General features: G+C 38.8%; 2 pseudogenes; both read left to right on the top strand.

The window, feature by feature from the left end:
- The first annotated feature begins 2,069 nt into the window (after positions 1-2,069).
- Positions 2,070-9,827, top strand: LOC146545554 (histone H4 transcription factor-like; annotated as a pseudogene).
- Positions 9,828-10,932: 1,105 nt separating this feature from the next.
- Positions 10,933-16,173, top strand: LOC146545553 (histone H4 transcription factor-like; annotated as a pseudogene).
- Positions 16,174-21,568: the final 5,395 nt, after the last annotated feature.

The following is a 21,568-nucleotide window of genomic DNA, read 5'->3' as shown; positions in this document are numbered from 1 at the left end:
AGAGACTTCAACCTCACTTCTCAAGTTAGGATTTCATCAAAACTGTAGTGTAATGCTGTTACCTTTGTCTTATCCATGAGCTGTTTTGACCAATTAATGTCTGGCTGGTTACAGTGATTCAAACAGCTGATGTCAAAAGCAATTAAAATTACTGAGTTTAGGCATTTATTCCATCTAAAGCAGAGTTTTTCAATTCTAATGTCATTTTGCTGTCAGTTGAGCTCTTTATTTTTCTGTTTACAATTAGATTTTGATTCTAGAAAGTTTTGAAGGTGTTTGGTAATTGTAGCAAAAATTAAATGGCTATATATACATATATAAGAAAAAGGAAGGAAAGGGAAGGGAAGGGAAGGGAAGGGAAGGGAAGGGAAGAGAAAGGGAAAGGGAAAGGGAAAGGGAAAGGAGTAGTAATGGCAAATTGAGAGGTTAAAATTGGCAGACCCAATGGTACTAATTTTCTGCAAGTTTCCATTCTTCTCCTACCTATGTGAATCTAAGGTTCTTGCTGTGACACTGAAACAAGGAGATAGCACATACTGTGGCTGGTTTGCCAGAACAACCAGCATAAGGTCTGACGAGCTGGGTGTTGTTAATGAAGCCAGATATCAGCTGAGTTCACCTGCCTTCCTCTCAAACCCTGCACTCATTTTAGTTTCTTGTCCCCTCATAGCTGGCAGTTTCCACTGAACTCAAAGGGGAGTGGGCATCTCTGAGCCTTGTACCCACGAACTTCACTGGAAAGAAAGATGAGACTGGGACATGAGAGGCAATGAAATACTGGACGTATAAGTAGATAAAGGCAGAGAAAACACAGACTTAGCGTGCTGTACAAAAGCATAGTAAGTTCTGGTAGATGCAGTCCTGTTAACTAAATATTAGTGATTACTGTGTTCAGGTGATTTTCTCTAGAAGAACCTACAAGTGTAGAGGGGAAAGCATTAATGCATGCTTAGTTTACCATAAATTAAATGCAAAGGTAAAACACAGTGTGTTATACGCAGGAACATGCAGAAACCAAAATGCAAGATGCACAAATGATAAGAGAACGTAGCAGGTCCACATTTCATCACTTCTGGAAAGAGCTATAGCAAGCTTGTGGGCAGAATTTTCTCAAGACTGAATGTCCTTTCTCATGCACAGAAAAGACTTGCTCTGTCATGTATGTGCTACAACCATGTAAGTTTGACATAAGGGGGATTACAGTAGAATAAAGAGGGCTGCTTTGCAATCAAAGAGCAAAACAACAACAAAATCAAATGAGCAGATTAAAGGGAAGGGTGGGGAATTTCTTACCAGCTCCTTGCCAAGGAGAGGGAGATTAAAGTAAATAAATAAATAAGGTAACAGCCTATATGAGCTCTTCTTCCCTTCTTTCCATATCCATGCCTGTGTTAAAACCCGAATGTGAGCTTTCAAGGAATAATTGCTTTTGCCTGCTTGCTGTACAAATGGCATCTGTACCCAAGGGCCCTGGTGACCATACAGAATTCTGCGATATGTTTTCAAAATGCATATGGGTAAAGTTGGAGCTTTGTGTACAAAGGGTGGGGCTCTTTGGGGGCTGTCTTAGAGAATGAAAACACCTCCATTGCTGTGAAGTCTGCACTGATGGAAACAGAAAGCTTTTGCGAAGAAGCAGTGGAACCAGTGGACAAAGCACCATTTATAAAGATGGAAAAGAGAAAAGCTCAGATTGCATAATCAGAGAGAAAAATGAGAAACTTTGTCCTGGAGGCAAGTGGATCTATTTCTCATTCACTCTCCTCCCTCTTCCACTACTTTTCCCATGAAACGCATGCAAATCCCAACAGGCTCTAAGTTTTCCTCGAGGCATGATATACCTGTGTGGTTGTTCAGGTAAGGAGTGGGTTGAAGAGAAACAGATATAAGGCGTTTCTGGCGTTAGCCTCGGAAAAAAGTGGCGTTGCAAGATAATTCAGTCAACCCTGAGCGCACTTCTAGCTAAGAGATAGCTGCTGCAGTTATACACTATACACATCGCCTTCATTAACTTCGCCTTCCCTCAGAGAAACGCACTACCTCTGACGGGACGCGACCCTGCCGCCAAAATGGGGGCGGGTGCTGCGCAAGCGCACTCGGCTGTCACACGCGTTCGTAGCGACCTGGCGCTGCCGGCCGGTGGGGCTGTTGGTCAGGTGGGGTGGGGCGGCTGAGGGGAGCCCAGGGGCGTAGGATGAGTCTTGTCACAAGTGTTCTCTTGTGTCAGGTTAAAGTGACTGGAATTGTACTCGTGGTAGTATTTATCTCGTGTTCCACGTGGGAAGGCGTTCTGCAGCAATGCTGTGGAATTAAATTACAGTTGCAGTTGTTTGGGACGGTGATTGTAGGGCTGTTACTGGATGGTTGTAATGAAAATGTGACAGCTTGTGGCTTCTGGTAAGGTGTCTGCCAGCTGCCACCGTATGTTCTTAATTCAGTATTTAAAAAAAATATTCCGTATTTAAAAAAATAAAAAAAATTAATTCAGTATTCAGTAATTAAAAAAAAAAAAAGTATAATTTAGGAGGTCAATAACCTTTAGTTTTTACAAGGGAAATTTACAACAACTAAAATTTAAGTTCTTCTAAAAATATTAGGTGAGGATTCCTGGAAGCAAATTGAAGTGAGTTGATACTACCATGTGAATGGGAAGAATGCTTCCATGTAGGAAAATGCACGGAGGACTTTTGTGATCACTTTGCTAAATATTTGGAAGAGTCTCTGTAGCCCCTGCTGGAAGCAGCAGGTCACTTGTGTCCCATCTGCCACACAGATTACGTTGCAGTTTTGAAGACTACTTCCAAACCTCGCTGATGTCTGTAACCTCACTGCAGACCTTTGTAGCTTTGCTGGTGCCCAGCTGCATGAAGCACTCAGATGAGGGTTTCCACTTGCTCTTTGCTTTAAATCTGATTGTCTTAATCACAAAATAGGGTTGGAAGGGACCTCACAGCCCACCCACCCCAATCCCTGCTGTGGGCAGGGCTGCCCCCTACCAGCTCAGACTGCCCAGGGCCCCATCCAACCTGGCCTGAGCACCTCCAGGGATGGGGCACCACAGCTTCTCTGGGCAGCTGTGCCAGCGCCTCACCGCCCTCTGGGAAAGAATTCCCTCCTGAGATCTAACCTAAATCTCTCCTGTAGTTTTAAACTGTTCATCCTAGACCTCGCCTTAGATTTTTCTTGATAAACGTTCATGAAATGGAAAGAGACTGGAAAGGTGATGTCATGAGAACTGAGGATTTTTCCAGTGTTAGGTTCTCAGCAGATGCAATTGTCTAAAATGGATTTTGGAAATTTGTTTTTGACTGGCACACCGTTTCCCCTTTAGGTGACTGACCTGGTGCTTAAGAATTTCAAGTTGGAAGTAGCGTGTGTACAAATCATTATAGAGAAATGGAAACTTGATTGTTGTGTGGCATTTGCCTTAGTTGGTTACAGACACCAGTGCTGTTTTATGACTGGGGTTATATTCTACATCTATCAAATGGTACTAAGTATACTTAAAAGGAAAACAAAAAAAAAAAAGTCTAATTCTGCAGAAAATTATAGCCGGTCCCTGTGGATGTAATAGCAATAATATACTAGGCTTTTAAATGCAACTATTTTGGCTCTTGTGTATCCTGCTCTTTATTCTTAACGCTATAATCAAGTGTAATTACAGGTGTAGACATTTTAATTAAAGGTGGATGAGTTTTAATTAAAAGTGAAAAATACAGAATTGAACCAACATTAACAACGTTTGTGTGACCAAATCCCAGGAGTATCTTAATATATACCTAAGAAAAGTACTAACTTTTACAAAATTTTCTTGTTGAATCTATGAAGTGCTTTTCTATAATAAGTTATTCAATGTACAGAGCACACTGCTACTGCTATGATTTTGAGACTGCGCCCAACCTGATTGCCACTGAAATTTGCAAGTTTTACCTACCTCATTATAGTAGATAGAACTTATCAGTTTCTCTGCTACGCTAACCTACGGATCATGAGGCTATTACAAATGTAAGTTGCTATTGCTTTTGCCGCTGTTGTGGCACAGTGTTGCAGATTTCATGCAATTTTTTGTAATATGTTCCTTTCTTGTGTTTAGAACAGTACCAGTGCTGGTGAAGAAATCGTGAATTTGGGGCAAAGCATCCCAGAGGGCTGATCACATAGGTCAATTTTCAGTTACCACACCAAGCTGAAATGCATAGGCTCTCAGTTATGAGCACAGCACAGTGATTTGCCAGCATATCTGCTGAGCAGCTGGATCTGACATCAGCTGCCAAGGACCTTGGTGGAGTTTGTTTTTAAGTGGGAGAATCAGGTGTTTCTAGGGTCAATTAGAAATGTTGTTTAGTTGCTGTTGTGTTTTTTTTTTTCTTATTCCTGGGACAGAAATCATTTGTAATAAGCTGTTGATATGTGTCTCGTGTTCCAATTGGGCCCAAATTGATTCCAACTAAAATGGTTTTATCTTGACTGCCTGTTGGTATTCTGTATTAGAAATGATTATCCATTCCATTTCTTATTGTGTTATTTTTGTATGAAGTGAACCAAGATGAGTAGCAGCTGTTGACTTTATTTATTTGTTTGCTTATTTATTTATTTATGTATTTGAGTGTTAACATAAATTGTGCTGCCTATATAATTTTCTTTCTGCTTCTGAGAGGTGTTCGGTCCTGATCAAAAATGGGCCCACAGTGATATGATATTATAGGGGAACACTTTCCATGTCACTGTTGGATTCACAAGCTTAACTTCAGATCCTATTTTTCTATTATCTATGACTTTTTTCATATCAAAGTTGTGATAAAACTAATTTATGACATCAACTGTGCTTTTTGATGTTATAAACAAACATTATTAAGGATGAAAATATGCCCATGCAAGGGAACATCAGTCTGATGCTGCTTTATATATTCTATCCCTCACTTACACACTATTAGATTAAAGTAAGTGTAACATTTGAATAAATAAACTGCAACAACAGAGTGGAATTATTCTTGTTTCCTGATGGTGATTATAGCTCATGCTTCGTTTTGCTAATCTTCTGATTACTAACTCTAAAGTTATTTCTAGATTCCTCTTAATGTTTCAGCTTGCAGATTATTTATGGCATAGCATATGAACAGGGTGTCTGTTCACTTGTGTGTTATTACTGAGAAGAATGTCCGGAGATATCATTTGTCTCCTTTCGCTTTGCATTTGGTATGTATAGACCCAAAAATGCTTTAATTTCTTTCATTATTTTTACTTTTCATAAGGAATGACATAAAAAAATAATAATCTGTGGGTGAAGTTTATGAAGAGATGATTCTCAGAAAGCATTATTTACGATAACTTTTGGATGGTTTGCATAGTTTGGCTACAAAATGCTGTTACAATTATGTCTCATAGCTCCTAGAAATTGCTTTTCTTTTTTTTGATTATTTTCAAGTATCAGTGCTTTTTAATGAATACCAACCAGTCTTTATTTTCATAGTGCAATAATAATCCATATATATTTTTTAAATGAAGGAAAACCTCAAAGCCTTCAGGAGACTGATTTTGCTGCATAGAAAGCACAGCCTTCTGAAAAAACACACTTTAAAAAGAAAAATTTTCACATTAATTGATTTCATGTTCTGTTTTTCATTTCTGTTAAAGGGCAGTCCGCAGCATTTTGCTAAATATTTTGACACTTTTTTTTTTTTTTTTTTTTTAAGTTCCAACTTTGTTGTGAATTTTATTGTTTGAAAGAATGTTTCTCAACTTAGTAGGCCTGCTAGACAAGACCCAGCAGGTGGGGTAGGGCACACTGGGAAAGAGGACTGTAAGGGCAGGGAAACCTGCTTACATTTCCCACCCTCCTGCAAATATGTTCCCACAGTTATGAATATAATTCTCCTATACAGCTTTCCCTGTCTCTTTTCATGCCTCCTACTGTGTTAGATTTAATTTCTCCAAAGGTAAAGCTACTACTCCAAGCAACACCCCTCCAAACTTCTTTCCTATTTATATATAAAGAAATATCCAAGAAAGTCTGAATAAAAGATTTAAAGAGATGGTGCCAAAAAATAAAGGCAGATGTAATCTCCACGTGGTTACTCTCATGACGAGCGAAGAGGCTTTCTTTCCATCGTTGTTTAGGTCCATACGTTTAGTTGGTCCACCCTAATATGCCTGCACATTTTTATATACACAGGACCTTGGATCTCTCAGATCGTGTTTCCAGCCCTTCAGAGGAAATAAGAGCTTGCCTTCTCCAGGGAGTTATTGTGAAATAGACTGAGTAGGAATTAAAAATGCAGCAGTTTGCTTGCATCGATCCCTTGTGTGAATGCTCTCTTCTGCATAAAGGATGCTTTTAAAAGCTTAGTTTAATATAGTCTCCTAAGATTAGGATGCTTACAAGCATAATACACAGTTTTTGTAATTTATATAGTCATCTTAAAAAGATAAAACTGTTTAGATTTGAATCAACTATACATTATCTGCAGTGGCAATATCAGCTCAGGGAGTTTCATTTGTTTCCCATTTCCCTTGGCCAGTGTTAAAGCCAGATCAATTCTGATGAAACAGATACTGTTAAAGCCAGATCAATTCCTTGTCCTAGTTCAATGTGTTGCTTTAAAAATTTGGGCTAGTGCAGCAGAGGTTAAGGGGTTACATTATTAGAAAATTAGAGAGTTACTTTAAATTGCCACTGATGACAGTATGCAGTTGAACAACACCCTATACAACTGGAAGAAGGTGCAGTATCCAGCATACTTTCACTACAGCTGTGGATTTTTGGGGGGTGAGGCAGAGGCTATTTAAGATTTAATCCCCCTTTCATGTAACAACTGGCTGGTGGAGTGCTGTGTCTCTAGCATTAACGCAGTCTAATAATTGTGTGGCCTTCCTCTTTCTGTTGCCCTCGTAGCTTCCTGGTGAGCAGGAGCAGGCAGAAGTGAAGGAAGGGGAGAAGATGAAAATACGCCAAAAAAAGAAGTGTCTTAACACGTTTCCCCCAAAGAACAGGTAGCGTTCCCTCAATTAGTCCAGACAGACTTCAGCTACTTGATGGTAGGTCTAAATTCAGGGCCTGGTTTATGTGGGATACTGCAGAATATTCTACATTTTTGTAATTGATGTAATTTTCTTTGGGTTGGGGAGAGTTAATTAAATGTTACTGCAACATTTACTGGTGTCTCTTTGGTTTCTGAAAACACTTCATTCTGTGCTCCTGTCAGTTGATTTCCTGCCAAAACTCTCTTGTCTTCTCCATGCTTCCTGTTGTTTTTTTAGGATACTTCTCCAGAGTGATTCTATCAACCTGTTGCTCATCATGCTTATGCTACTGAGGAAAAAACTGTTACAGTTCAGAAGAACGCCCTTCATTGCCACTGGAAAGGCAGTTCATTTGAAAAAAACCCTCAATTTTGAAAAAAAAACTTTCTCTGCAGCATTTCCTATTAACTTCATAGTAAATATTACATAAGAACTTGCGAGATCTTCAGATATTTTTTCATCTATCTTAAATAGTTGTGGAAACACTTTTGTTATATAGGACCTATGGTTTAGGTAGCATAGTTCATCACCCAAGGGACTGAATGCATCAGCTCCCAATTAGTTGAAGCTGAGAAAGGTCATCACTGAACAAGGCTGGGTTTCTCCATAATTCATCCTGTGAGTCTTGGTTTGTGCCATTCAAACAGACTTTTCATTTGTATCCTACCGGTCAGGACCATGAATATTTCCCTCACGTTAATCTTTGATGGTGAGCTTACTCACTGCTTTCCATCATCTCTTTCCTTCAAATCAAGAGAAGAACACCTGTTGCCATTCTAGTTTTTCTCAACTCTGTGGTGAGAAAGAGCATTTTTATTATGTTGTCTGTGTTGCTAGCCTACCTCTTGTGTTGAAATTACTGTCGTGGCTTCAAAGCTGATGTTCTGCCCTTGGCTCTGTTGTAGAAGCTGCATTCCATTGACAGTCTTTCATAGCAGATGCCTTTATTGTTTGAGTAAGGGCTGAAGTATGGGCTGCGATTTGATGTACCTGCCATTCAGCTTCAGATTCACACGGTGGGTGGGCAGAACCTCTCAAGAAGACTTTGTGCTGAAGAATAATGAGACGATTTGTTGGACTCTGTTTCTGGAACAGATTTCATTCTGTATTGTGTCAATAAAGTTCAGATTTGATTGGAATCCTCTTTGTGATCCCCCCAGATCTTTTCAATTTATAGGTTAAAGTTACATTTTGAATTAAGTATTCACTGCAGTGATGGCAAAATCCAGTCAGCAGATGTAAGGCGGTATCAATTTGTTTCCTTTCTATATTGAGATCAACTGATGACAGATGCACTTTTTTTTTTCTTTTTTCTTTTTTTCTTTTTTTTTTTTTTTTTTTGGCAGGGGAACTCTCTCTAATAGCCTGACGTAGAATGTACTACAGTGTAGAATCTGTAGTACTTAGAGGAGAGAAAATACCACATCTGTGACACTGAACATTATGATTCCAACATGCTGTTGAATGTCCAGTAATGATCTTATTTCCTCATTGTTGGCAAGGTGAAGTTTTAGGATTTCCTTTATCTTTGATGAGGAGTCTAGTGCTCCATCCCTTCACTCAGCACGTCAATCTGAAACTCAGAAGTCCTTTCCAGGAAGTTAGTGTGGATGTGGATTGTTTTTAGCCCTATTATACTGTGGAGGGAAAGCCCCCATAAGTGATAGAAATGCATCTACTTGGTTGAATTAACTAGGTGAGTCCTAAGTTATTTTGGTTTTAATTTCTGAGACCTAAAGATATCCAATCTATCACTGAGTTTGACTCTCTTATGACCGTTTTCATGCATCATCCGCAAAAGAATATCTCGTGTTTTCTTAATTCTGATTCCTGAATTTGAATTTAGTCTCTTATCTCAAGACTTTGGGTCCAGGCTATTATTTCACCTCCCTAAAAAAATGATTTTCTGCATGGCTGTTATCTTTGCTAGGTAGATGTGGTTGCTTTTCCTTATGTGATGTGGTAGGGTATTCCTTTACATCCTTCTGATGTTTTCTGCTGAAAGTACTTCTTGAGCTTCATTTATAGTAGCACATTAACCTACTAGGCCCTTATGTGTCACATGTTGGTAGCCAGTGTCGTAGGATTGTGCTCTTAAGCCTTGTTCTATATTCAGACTGTTCCCAGTTCAAGAGATCTGAGGATGCACAAGGATTGTCTGGTGGATAGCTGATTGCTTTTGGCTCGCCACTACGTAAATGGGTATGTAAAGACAGAAAATATGAAGATAAAACAAACAAACAAAAAAGAGGTTAGTAAGCAGTTATTTGACATCTATTCACTACCCCATCTTGTTCTCTTGTTTTTCTGCTGGAGGAACAACAGAAATTGTAATGAATTTTGTTCTTCTACTATATGAACATATGGGTGGAGTAAAAAGCTTTGACACGTGAGGGTGAAAAGTATAAAGCATGCCCTCTGCAAATTCAAAGCTAAAATTTTCCTAAGAAGGACACACAGACAACATATCTTGAAGTCAGTTCTGACTACTGACAAGTAATCTGACTTTGGCATAGATATTTGTGTGGCTAAGTGTCACATTATGTTTCTGACAGTCTGATTTTTTTTTCCAGGAAAGGTTTTACTTTGGGTTTCTAAAAATGTTACAATAAAGCGTAAATATGTAATAACTTTTGTTATTTCTATGTAATAAATAGTATGGTACTTATGTGCAGCTATTTTTTTTTTTTCTTTCTTTAGACTACTTAGGAATATTTAAAAGGAAGCACAAGCTATGGGATCTCTTATGAACCCACATGCAAGTGGAAGTTGCTGTATGTCCTATCTGTGGAGGATTATTGAAGTGAGAACCTCCACTAGAGCTAGGCTCGGGATTACAAAATCTCTGCAAATAATCCTAATGACCTTTTAACTACTTTCAGATCAAAAGACATCTTTTTCTCTTCTTTTTTCAGTAAGTATTTTCTCCACCAGAACACTCACTACCTCAGTCAGCTGTCTACTGATCGGCACACTTTCCTAGGTGCTAAAGAGAAAGGGAGAGGTATCTGTTTTTTCTGTTTTTAACTAGTTGGAATATGTTTAGAAGTTGCGGGTACTTTGGTGATGGAAAGCAAAAGAACTCTGGGTAATTAAAGAAGAATTGACTCGAATTTCAAGCTGTTAGTGTTCTGAACAGATTGTTATCTGAGAATGAAATTAAGTTGCTGATAAACAATCCTTTTCATTAAGCCTCAACTAAGTTTTTTCTTCTGAAAAGTATTCATAATGAAAAAGAATACTGAAACAGTCTAAATGTGGTGATGGTTTATTCACAAAACTGACGGCTACGGGTTATTAGTTAATATATCTTTTATAAGTTATTTGTATTGCCACTAAACAATTTCTGCAGGTTTAAATTCGGAACAAATGTTTGCCAGAAGTGTCACAAGCATTTTGCCCATGAAAGGCTGCTACGTGATCACATGAAGGGACAAGATAAGTTTTTTAAAGTAAACCATGGTTTTCTCAAGGTTGCCTTATATAGAAGAGCTTTTGATAAACCACAGTTATTAAGGTATTGTTATATCAAGTAAGAAAATTAATAGACAGAACTAGGGCAACTGAGTTACAAACAATGGAAAGTAAGAATTTCACTGCCAGTCCCTTGAAGCATAGGAGCTCCTTTTTCCATTCTTTCTGATCTAGAAGCTTAAGGGGTTTTTCAATGTGAGCTTTTCTATTTTGCAGTAGTTCTCTCAACAGATGCTTGTTCTTCATTTGCATCTTTGTTTACTTGCTTTCCTAACTGGCAGAATGGTTAAAGCCAAAGCCGTGTCTTAGCTTGGGCTGCAACTCTGTTCGCTTTGCAGCACATAGTCAGCTTCACTCAAATGGAACAGTCCTTCACTGACCTAACCACAATCTCTCCAAGGTCCCCATATTATTCCCACAAGTTATACTACAACAGCTATGACTTGCTGGGAAAGAATCCTGCAGCATCTAAGCACAAGGAAACGTGATATTGCTCTTGGACATACAGGAAATGCAGAAGCCAAAAGGTGGGTGGGTCTTTGCTTTGGGAACAAGAATACTTGAACCATGTAGACAGACCTGGGTACCAGTTATTTAGGTTGTATAAACATAAAATAGCTTTGTGCAGACTTGCTCAGTCACAGTAGATTCTACTTTCTAGCTGCATTCATAAAGAAAACATAGTTTTTCAGTCTGCAAATCAGTGCATTGATGTTTAACAAGTATGCATTTAATTTGGTGCTTGCTGTGAGCTACCAGGATGAAGCATTTAATTTGCATTTAAATGCTTTTGTACTTGACATGCATCTGATTTAAGATATCTTAATTTTTATATTTTATATTGTAAAATGGAATGATTTTTTCTTTGTTTCCTGTTTTATTCCTTTAGCTAGAAATTAGAAAGAAATACTTTTTATTAATTTTATTAGCTAATGAAGCAGTTGAAATATGCTGAGGTTTTTCTTTTAAATTAAAACATAACATTTTAAAATAGAGTTGATATAGAAAATAAAGCGTGCGATTAATGGAACTGTTTGTTTCTGCTCCCTCTGGCTATATCTAAACCTTTGTGAACTGTACAAGGAGCCTGGCTAACCTCGTTCCCTGGTAACTCAGACTGTGTTCTGCTTGTACAGCCAGGGAAAATGACAGGGTTGTTAGACCTAGGAAGAAGGATGAGGTGTTGCTGTGTCACGTCCTGGTAAGCCACCGCGAACCAGCTACAACGTGAACTTGGCTGAGGAAGCTGTGAAGCAATTCTTGATCCAACTGTAAGCACGACCTAAATCCCTTCAGACATTGGAGCCAGTTACTTTCTCAGTTCATGATTCAGCTTTCTTTACAAATTCTGGCAGCATACATATGCCAGTGCAGATTGCCAATGCAGACATGGCATTTTCAGATTCTTACACAGGAATTTTGTAATAGCTTTCTGGTAATAGATAATTATTGAAATTTCCTTTAAAAGTGTTTGCTTACCTCTAAGAAATAAGTGTGAAATAAGTTGTTAATGTGAACGCAAATGCTGCAGGTATTCTGAAATTGCTCCTACGTGGAAACATTTACATGTCAGGCAACTAGGTAAGCTGTCAGATACTGCCATTTCAAGAGACTGGTGAATATCACTGATTCAGTTTTAAGTTATTATTATAATAAAATAAATAAGTTATTAATATATAATAATGTTATTATTATATTAAGTAATTCCAGACTAATTTTTCAAAAGAAGCTACTTATTTTAGAAAGGAAAAAAAAAAAAATTCCTCCTAGTTTAAGATAAATGATGAAGAATAGTGTCTATGCAAGGAATAATTCGAGAGTAGTTAGAACAAGTCCTTCATTTTTTTCACGCGACCACTTCAACTGCATGTTTTTCTCTGGCCACCTGTTAAGCATTGATCTAATTATAAAATAAGGCAATGTTTCAAAGTCTTACATATAACAGACTTTATCTAAATCCCAAACTTCTTTACTGAGACTCTTCCTATGACATTCATCAAGTTCCCGATTCATTTGCAGCAAAGCAAGCACTTGTTCAGCTTAAAATGTTACAGTCCTGCCTGCCAACCTGCCAGAGGTTCTCCCCTGTTCCATAGTCAGCAGAGCCAACCTGTGCCTCAGCCAGTGCAGTTCAAAGTCTGTCAGCTTAGCAACCACCTACCATTATTATGCCTTAAGCAAAAATATCCGAATGTGAAACGGGGAGGCGGAGGACAGACATATACTCCTTCTGCCACCTTATAAAAGAGTGGTGATGCTTTAAACATTAAAAGTAGATTTGCCAGTGCTTGTCTGTCAGAAGGCCTCCAGACAACATGCACCTTTTAGGAATTCTCCCAAAGTGCTAAAGGCAAGACTATAATCATCCTTTTGTTAGAGCCTAGAGAGTGAAATGTGATCCTCTACGCCTCTTTCCCTTACCTTTTTGGAAAGTAACTTCAAACACCATAAGATTATATATGCATGTAAAAGATTATAAAACTGCCTGTTATTCAACTATTCTCTCTATTGTATCTGCGTTCCAATTTTACCTCATTTCTTTCTCTGTACATTTGATTCCCAAATTACTAGAATGTTACTTTTTAATACGAGCTTTTAATATACATATATATTTCTGTCATATGGACGGAGTATCCTGATGAAGTTGTGTTGCAGAACTGAAAGTTTCTTCCTGTAGCTAACTCTATAACATATCCTCTTTGTAATACGGCATGCACAAATGCCTTCTCACTGGAAACACGCATCTGATTCCGACGCTGTAATAAACGTCCTTTCCATTGTCACCTCTGGGACAGCAGATAAGAAAATGCAAGGCTTGTAATGATACCCTCAGCTAACCCTGAGTTAGTGTCTTACATAGGAGTTCATAAGGATAAGAAAACTTTGCAAGTGCTAAAATAGTCAGCTGTTCAATTCAGAAATCTAATAGATTTATCTGCTGTTCATTTGCCTTCATATGTTGAAATGTAGTTCAGTGGTGAAGTAGGATTGATTTATTAAAGGTTACTTTTCTTGATAAGACTTTGTGCAATATAAAGTGTTCATCAGGACGAGATGTGTAGCAGTAGTGCCTGAAACTGTGGGTTTTGCCATTCCAAATGACTGTTGGCCATTTGTTCAGAGAATCTCAGTCTTCTCTTTTGAATTATTTTTCTGTCACAGGTTCGGTGTAACATTTAAAGTCTTGGTTGCTGACTTTTCTATGGTGGCTTCTTTTTTGCTTTCACAATATGATGCCAAAGAGCAGAGAAATTATAACCAACCAACCAAAAAAAGTAGCACTGGGATGTGATAGACCAGATTGCACATGTAAGCGTATGTGTAACTTTTTATGTATAACTTCTGCCAGAGAAAATGAGTGATCTTATCTTTGTATGTTGAGAGTGGGATAAAGTGAACAAATATTTAAGTACTTTTATGTTCACATCGTGGGAGAACACAAGGAAATAATCTGAATTTCTAGACCAAAAATAATGAAATGACTGCTAAGTAGTGGAAAAGAATATTCTTTATGTGAACAGAGATGATGATGCCTTGCAACATGGCTGTGGAAAAATCTCCTAGATTCGGGCAAGGTATGGATGTGTGGGAAGAAAGAGGGAATGGAAAATGAAATAGAAAGCACATCAAAGAGGTGTCTGTATTATCCCCTTTTTGCAGATGGAAAAACTGAGTTAGAGGAATGATTTCCAGATATTCCGCTTTCACTTGTCATTTTCAGAGCCAAAAATTACTACCTCCCAGTCCTAAACATTAACCACAAGAGTACTTCTCTGTACTATCCTATCTGTTATTTGTTTTACTTTGTTTTGAGTTTTAAGAATGCCTGTGATCTGCATAAACGTATTGAAACGCACGGTGATTCAGATGCCTACAGCTGTGATGTTGAAGGATGTGGTTTTACTTCATGGACTTTACAAACTTGGAGACAGCACTACAAGAGAGCACATGTGGTGAGTATATTAAATAGTAGAATAAAATATATTGCTCTAAATGATCCTAAAGCTTCACATTTACATGTGTTTAGTTTCATGTGAATGAAAGAAATCTTTCGTTTTTCCATCAAATCATATATTTGCACATATTTCTAGGACTTTTGCAAGCCTTATGCAAATACCTGATTCATCCTTACCTATATATATATGTGTGTGACAACATGCTAATCTTAATCTAAAACTCAAAACATTGGTTTAATATACAATATTAACTTTCTCCTCAGGTTGATGCTGTACTCATAGACCCAATGTGTAACCTGAAAATAGAGAAACTATCAAGTATGTAAAAGTTACATCACTTTTAGACAGGTGAGTCTGATTAAAATTAATGCAGCTTTACATTAAAAATACAGCTTTAGCTGTAATAGCTTGTGCACGCTTCTTGGCTGTTTCTACTTTCCAAGTTATGTTCACTGTAAACTGAATATATTTCATACATCTTCAGTGCTGAAGGTCATGCAGAAATGTATATGTTCACTGGGGTTCCTTAATCAGATAAGCTTGCCTAAAACTAGTGTATTTTAAACTTTTTAGGAAGCTAACTTCAGTAAGGTTTTTTAGCTAGATAGTGTGGTTTTACCCTTTTTAACAAAGGAGTAAATGACTCTAACACCATTTCTTTCTGAGAGTAATGGTATTCTAAAATCTAAATGCCGCATCTCAGAAATACTTCTCCTGAAGTTATACATTGACCCTACATCTCTGAAAAGCAAATAAACTCAGCAGTCGTTCTGTTTCAGGTATGTTACCAACTGATTCTTGTTCAAATCATAAAGTAACTCTTATTTTCTCTTTTTAGGTTTTGTGTAAGAGATTCAGATATTGAATTAAAGGCTGTCTGAAGCTTGGCCCAGCTTTAGACAGACTGTGAAACACTGTGAAACAATTCACTTGTTAGATTTTGCTGTCATTATGGAAAACCTAACGTAAAGGTGGTTTAAATCTCCTTGTTTTTGTAGCTTTTACTATTGGGAAAATCTTGCAATTTGAGATTCTTTTAAAAACATTTACTGACCTTTTAATTATATCTACTGAGGAAAGAAACTGCATAAATATATCAAAAGCTTCTATAGTACAAACAAGCTGTACTCTCCATTTTGGCATAAGAAAACTCAGTAAATAAGATGTAATTACAAATAGGTGTCTCTTATTTTCTGTTCAGTCGTGTATTTGATGAGCTTATTGGAATCCTGCTGCAGTCAATTCTCTTCACATTGAGCATTTTTTGTTTTAATACGATATAATAAATAGCAATCTGATTCAGCTTTTAATTGCTGACAATTTCAATTTTGGCAATCTAATGAGAGCTTATTCTTATTTTCTTCCATAAATACTATGTCTGTAGCTTGTATTTTCAGTATGTTCTATTCTATTCCTTTAGGTTTAACAAAGAAGGTGAGGGTCACATGAGTTTAAATTTAGCAATATATAATATATAATGCAATCCCAGGTTTAGGTCAGCCTCCTGATAACGAGATGATAATAAATAAGTCTTCAATAAGACAGAATAGTTGTGGAAGAGAAGATGACAACTCTTGTAAAAGACACCTCAACAGTGGAAGCACTTTACACACAACTTCAGCCATAGTCACAAGGTACTGGGGAAAACATTCTTGATGGACCAGAGATTTCTATACCAGAGATTTCTATACTACATGAGGGGATAGTATTCAGTCAGCATTGATTGAAGACTGATTGACAGTATATTAGTTATTACAAGCCAGCGTCCCTTGAAGAGCCAAAGGTAATCTCTGGGAGTGGATTGCTCTGCTGCCTGCAAACAGGAGCTTTCAAGGCAAGGCCCTTCATAACATGGTGGATGGTATGATTACCATGGCTTCCTGAATGCTCGTTTCCTTACCTGAACAAACCTGCATCTGTTGAGTCCCCAGCCAACAAGAACAGAATATCAAACAGGCTGGAAATAGTTTGAACAAAAATCGAGGTGAGCTTGCCATGTAACTACAAAGCAGTCAGGGATTTTGGGACACTTTTATCTGGGAGGATTTGCACTGTGCATCTTCTGTAGAAAACTGTCTTTGCTGAACGGACCCTTAACTGCCTGCAGCTGTTGCAGGTGAGGACTATGAGGACAGGCTAGGCCCGTGTGCTAGGCTGGAGGAAGGGATAAGACTCCTTCCCTCTCAACCACACAGCTGGAAGAGCACAGGCTCCCACACTGGCTGGTAGGAGGGGGTGAAGTGGTGGCCTCACAGAATAGGGCTTTTTATGCTCGTACATGAACTATTCCTTCTACTTCCTCATGCTCTGAGGGAGCTGGGTGCAGTTCCTGCTGCATTTGCTGTTCCAAAGAGTGCAGAGGGAGAGCCAGCAGAAGGCTTTATGCTGTTTGTGACATTGCCACTATGAATGGGAGAGGATTTTGCCAGAGAGAGCCTGAACTCATGTCTCTGACAGCGTGTGTCCATGTTCAGAGGGCAGTGCTCACTGCTGCTTCAATCTAACCACCCAGAGCAGGCTGTCTGCAATGTTAGACCATCTTGGCAAGAGAGTGAAAAGCAGCGTAAGGTCTCTGTCACCCATACAGGCAGATTTAAAATGGTGGCAGTAAAAATTTCCTCCCACAGCCATCCACCTTGTTACTGCCTGGAAAGTTTCTGCTCTGCAAGCAGCTATGAGATCTTCGTGCTCGCCTTTTAGTATTATTAAATATGCCTGGCTGTAATTTGTGGCAATTCAGCTGATGTTTCAAGAGCAGTTGAGCCATCTTTGCGGAGGGTGCAGACCAGACAGATGTGGGAGGTAACCTGATTTTAATCTGCCTTTGTGCATGAATCAGAGACCCAACATTTTTAATTTTTTACAATACAGGTAAAACTGACTCACGTGTCTCTGGGCAAAGAATAGGCACCACTATAGCCTCTGGGATTTCCCCTGCTAAATATCAAAGGTCTGCAACAAACAACAGAGGTGTTAATGCTTCCCAAAGAAAGAATCCTTTATAATGGAAAGTATTAGTCAACCAAAATGCAGATCTTTTATAATCGTTTACCAAAAGCCTCTAATCCTTTATCCAACAATTTACTCCTTTGGGCAGTTGCCTATGCCTGCCTGATTTGGAGTTTGCTGCGTTGCAGGTATCAGGGCTAATTTACACAAAGCCTATTCAGGACCTGGGCTTTCCTATGACAGGTTTAAGCATGCACGGTTTTGAGCTATAGAACCACACTTGAAGGGCAGGATATATGTAAGCCCATCAAATGTATTTTGGAAGACAAAAATCAACAGTGGGGTCAGACACAGAAGGTTGATCATTTTTAATGGCAACTTATTTTGAAAATCATATCTTAAAGCAATTGTTCTCATGCTGCTTAGTGTTACACCGGAAAGCCTTATCCCACTGTTGCCCCTGGTGCAGGAAGAATGTGGAGCTCTTGGAGTGGGTCCAGAGGAGGGCCACTAAGATCATCAGAGGGCTGGAGCACATCTTCTAAGAAGGAAGGTTAATTGTTTAGCTTGGAGACGAGAAGGTTCCATGGAAACCTCACTGTGGCCTTCCAGTACTTGAAGAGAGTGTATTAAACAGGAAGGGGAATGGCTGTTTACGAGGGTGGGTAGTGATAGGACAAGGGGGAATGGTTTTAAACTAAGACAGGGAAGGTTTAGGTTAGATATTAAAAAGAAGTTCTTCACTCAGAGGGTGGTGATGCACTGGAACAGGTTGCCCAAGGAGGCTGTGGATGCCCCATCCCTGAAGGCATTCAAGGCCAGGCTGGATGTGGCTCTGGGCAGCTTGGTCTGGTAGAGACCCTGCACATAGCAGGGGGGTTGAAACTAGATGATCCTTGTGATCCTTTTCAACCCAGGCCGTTCTATGATTCTATGATTCTATGATTCTATGATTCTATGATGATTCATTACTATTCAGTGTTAGCACTCACACACACAAAGGCCTTTAGGAAGTTAAAAAGTGAAACTTTCTCCTTCATTGAATTTAGAGTTTGCATTCATCCGTGGTTTGGATACAAAGGCTGTGTTAGCCTCACTGTATTTATTAGGAAATAGTTTGTGACAATGGATTTTTTCGGAGGGTTTTTTTTTTCAAATTTTATGTTAACATTTTGGTGTTACATTAGCACTCCAAGGTTAGCGTATCGAAAGCAAAATAAAATACTGATCTCAATGAACGTTGTTGAAAACAGCTTTTTGTTTTCCCTGTGAGTTTGATGCCAATTTATGCATGTTATGTTATGTTATTTTTACTCTAATGAATGTATCTAAAACTATTCGGTTTGGAAAACTAGTTTTTAGTTTCTGCCTTAGTTCCACCGTCATTCTGAAGTTACTTTCACACCCACACGAGTGCTATTTCCAGCAGAACCCATAGGGGGTGCCTTGAACGCGTATGTATTCCGTGCTTCCCAGTAGATAGCTCTGAGAAGCGAAGAGTATGTGAGACCCGGCTTGAAAAACAACTCCTTCCCTTGCACATCAGGCATGAGGTGGACTGAGTCATGAGGGACTCGTTCTCATGGAGCCAGAATATCAGATAAGGCGAGCTGGCGTGAGTCTGCTGGGATACGGAGAGCAGCGCAACGCATCGCTGCGGGTCTGGCACGGGACCGTTGTGGATGTCAGTGGGAGCGGCCTGGCTCTGGCTTTGCAGAGGATGAAGGAGCCAGCTTGCCTGGCTGACAAAGAAACCCTTTGATGATGACCTAGGAGATGGTGCCCTGCAGCACAGCCAGCAGCAGGGAAAAACGTACCTGAAAAATGATGGTGTGTGCCAAGAGGCAGAGCAAGATCCAGCTTGAGGAAGTCATGCAGAACACCTTTTTTGTTCTCTGGGGTTTCAGAAAGAAGATGTAAAACTAGGCATTCTTAGCACCACAGAAACAACTCCTATTCATTGCTTACACTAATGTGATCTTTATTTTTAATAATTTTTATTGTGTTTTGATGCTTTTTCAAGCTCTCTGATGTTATAAACAGACTTGCTAATGAGATATACATACAACTGATGCCATTTAATCCTTCTCACTTAAAGCCTGAATTCAGGCTTTGTATTATATCCTTACAAAGGAACAATTTTTTTGTTAACAAAGTTAACAAAAATAGTTCAGTGGTTCCTAAGAAAGCAGTTAGGAAAAGCATATTATTTTTCCTTGCAAAAAATCCTCCAAGCTGGATCATTAGTCAGTTCTATTATTTTGCACTTGCTTTAAATATAGCATTTGGGAGAGGAGTGTTTGGCCCAATCTGTATTTTTGGCATGTAATTTCAAATCAGACATGTCAAAAACCCTTTGGAAAGCCTCCTTAAAGCCCTGAAACCATAATTTTCTTACTAGATCCCATGAAATACAGCATGCATTCTGTTACTCTGTCACTGTTCTTTAAGTGAGCAGTTATGCTGTAAATGAGATCAGCAAGGAATTCCATACGCTGAGTTCACTGCATCTGCTGCCATGTGTAACTGTGCCCCTTTCACCACCTTCTTCAGAGGTGATTTCCTTTCTACCCCCCCGTCTGTTGACATCAGTGGTAACTCAGGCCAGCTTAAAGTCTGTCTGCATGCTAATAAGGGAGTGGTGCTTTGGCTTTCTGTTGTTCGTTTTTTTTTTTTTTTTTTTTTTAAAAGTGAGATCATTGAGCTGATTCAGTTACTCTTCAACCATGTGAACGCCAGCACCAATATGAAAGAGGGGATAGCAAGCTTCCTTCAGCAAGATGCCATTTCAGATTGGCTTAAGCCAACTACAGCACTGCACCACTTTTGTATAAAAATGTTAAAACACAGCTTAAAGGTTTGCAGCCTGAGCGAACGGATGGAGTTTTTATTTTTATCTTCTGGAAAGTTACAAATCAGTGTTCCTTTGTACCAGCTTTGAAGCTGTTACATAGTTGAAATCTGCTATCCCTTCATAGACGATGGGAGAAAAACTTTTTACCTCTAATGGGGAAAAGGTGTCCCATAACCTATTGATGCTTTGGCTTGGATTACTGTGTATATATACCAAGCAGAACTTTAGAAGGACATCCTCATAAAATGAAAAGGCTAAAGCCCTGTTTTCTGATAGCACTGCAAGGTAGTGAAACAAAGGAAGAGGGTTTTCTTCTTGATGCCTGTGCTAATACACAGGAGAGAAGGACGTGGACAGGACTGGTTATCTTGTCACAGAGAGATCCATTAGGCTGGTGTCACATGATTTGTTCTCAATAAACCCAGTACTGACTGTTCTTTTGTCATCCTGGCTATCTATTGGCATAGTTTATCTGTTTATTTTTAATTTGGGGACAGCTCTGGAATTCCTTTGTCATCTTCTTCCTCTTAAAGGAAGTGTCATTCTGGTGCCTTTTTCCAGCCACCCTAAACTTCACCATCCAAAACCTCTGAGGTTGAGCAGCTACTCTCTAAGCAACATAAATGTGAATTTTATTTAGGCCTAACCTTTATGAAAGCACTTGAGCAATATAAATTCTCTTAGGATAACTCTTTTCATGTTTGCTCATGAGCTCTCCTTTGCTGCTGCTGTGTGTTGAATTAGTTCTGCGGTCACTGTGCAGGTGGAAGGTGTACAATCAATTTATTGCTTAAAGTCAACTGCAAGCTAATTGCAAGTCGGGTTTTGTCCAGTTTATTTTATTTTACAGTCTTTGCCATCTCACCAGTGAAACAGGTGTTTGAATTGTAATGTATCGTTAATGGAATGAAATATTTGGTGTGCCACTAGGAACTAAGTCATGCACACCTCCAGAAGGAAGTATCCAAGATCCCCGTTCTGTAGATTGCTTCAGTTTAAGCAGAGCTCCCTGAGAGCACAGACATCTTTCCACAAGGATCCGGCTGTAGCTGAACCCAGATCAAAAGAAGAAGGAAGTTAGGATGGTAGGCAGGAGGAGGTGGCCAGACAGAGGGACTAAGGACTTGTCTCTACACACAGTTATTTCTTGATTGTGATTTATGTATATATAGATGTTCACATTGAGAGTAAGTGAGTGTTAAATTTAATCCAGACTAAATTAAACAGGAAGTAATTCATGTGGAATAAAGCCCTGTGAATAGACTAGATGTCTCTTGTCTTGAAAATAATTAAATGTTTCTACAAATTCTTTCTA

The sequence above is a fragment of the Meleagris gallopavo genome, chromosome 1 (assembly GCF_905368555.1).
Source record: "Meleagris gallopavo chromosome 1, MGAL_WU_HG_1.1, whole genome shotgun sequence".
NCBI classification, from domain to species: Eukaryota; Metazoa; Chordata; class Aves; order Galliformes; family Phasianidae; genus Meleagris; species Meleagris gallopavo.
The sequence above is the reverse complement of the archived record's forward strand: the minus strand, read 5'-3'. Positions and strand labels throughout refer to the sequence as shown.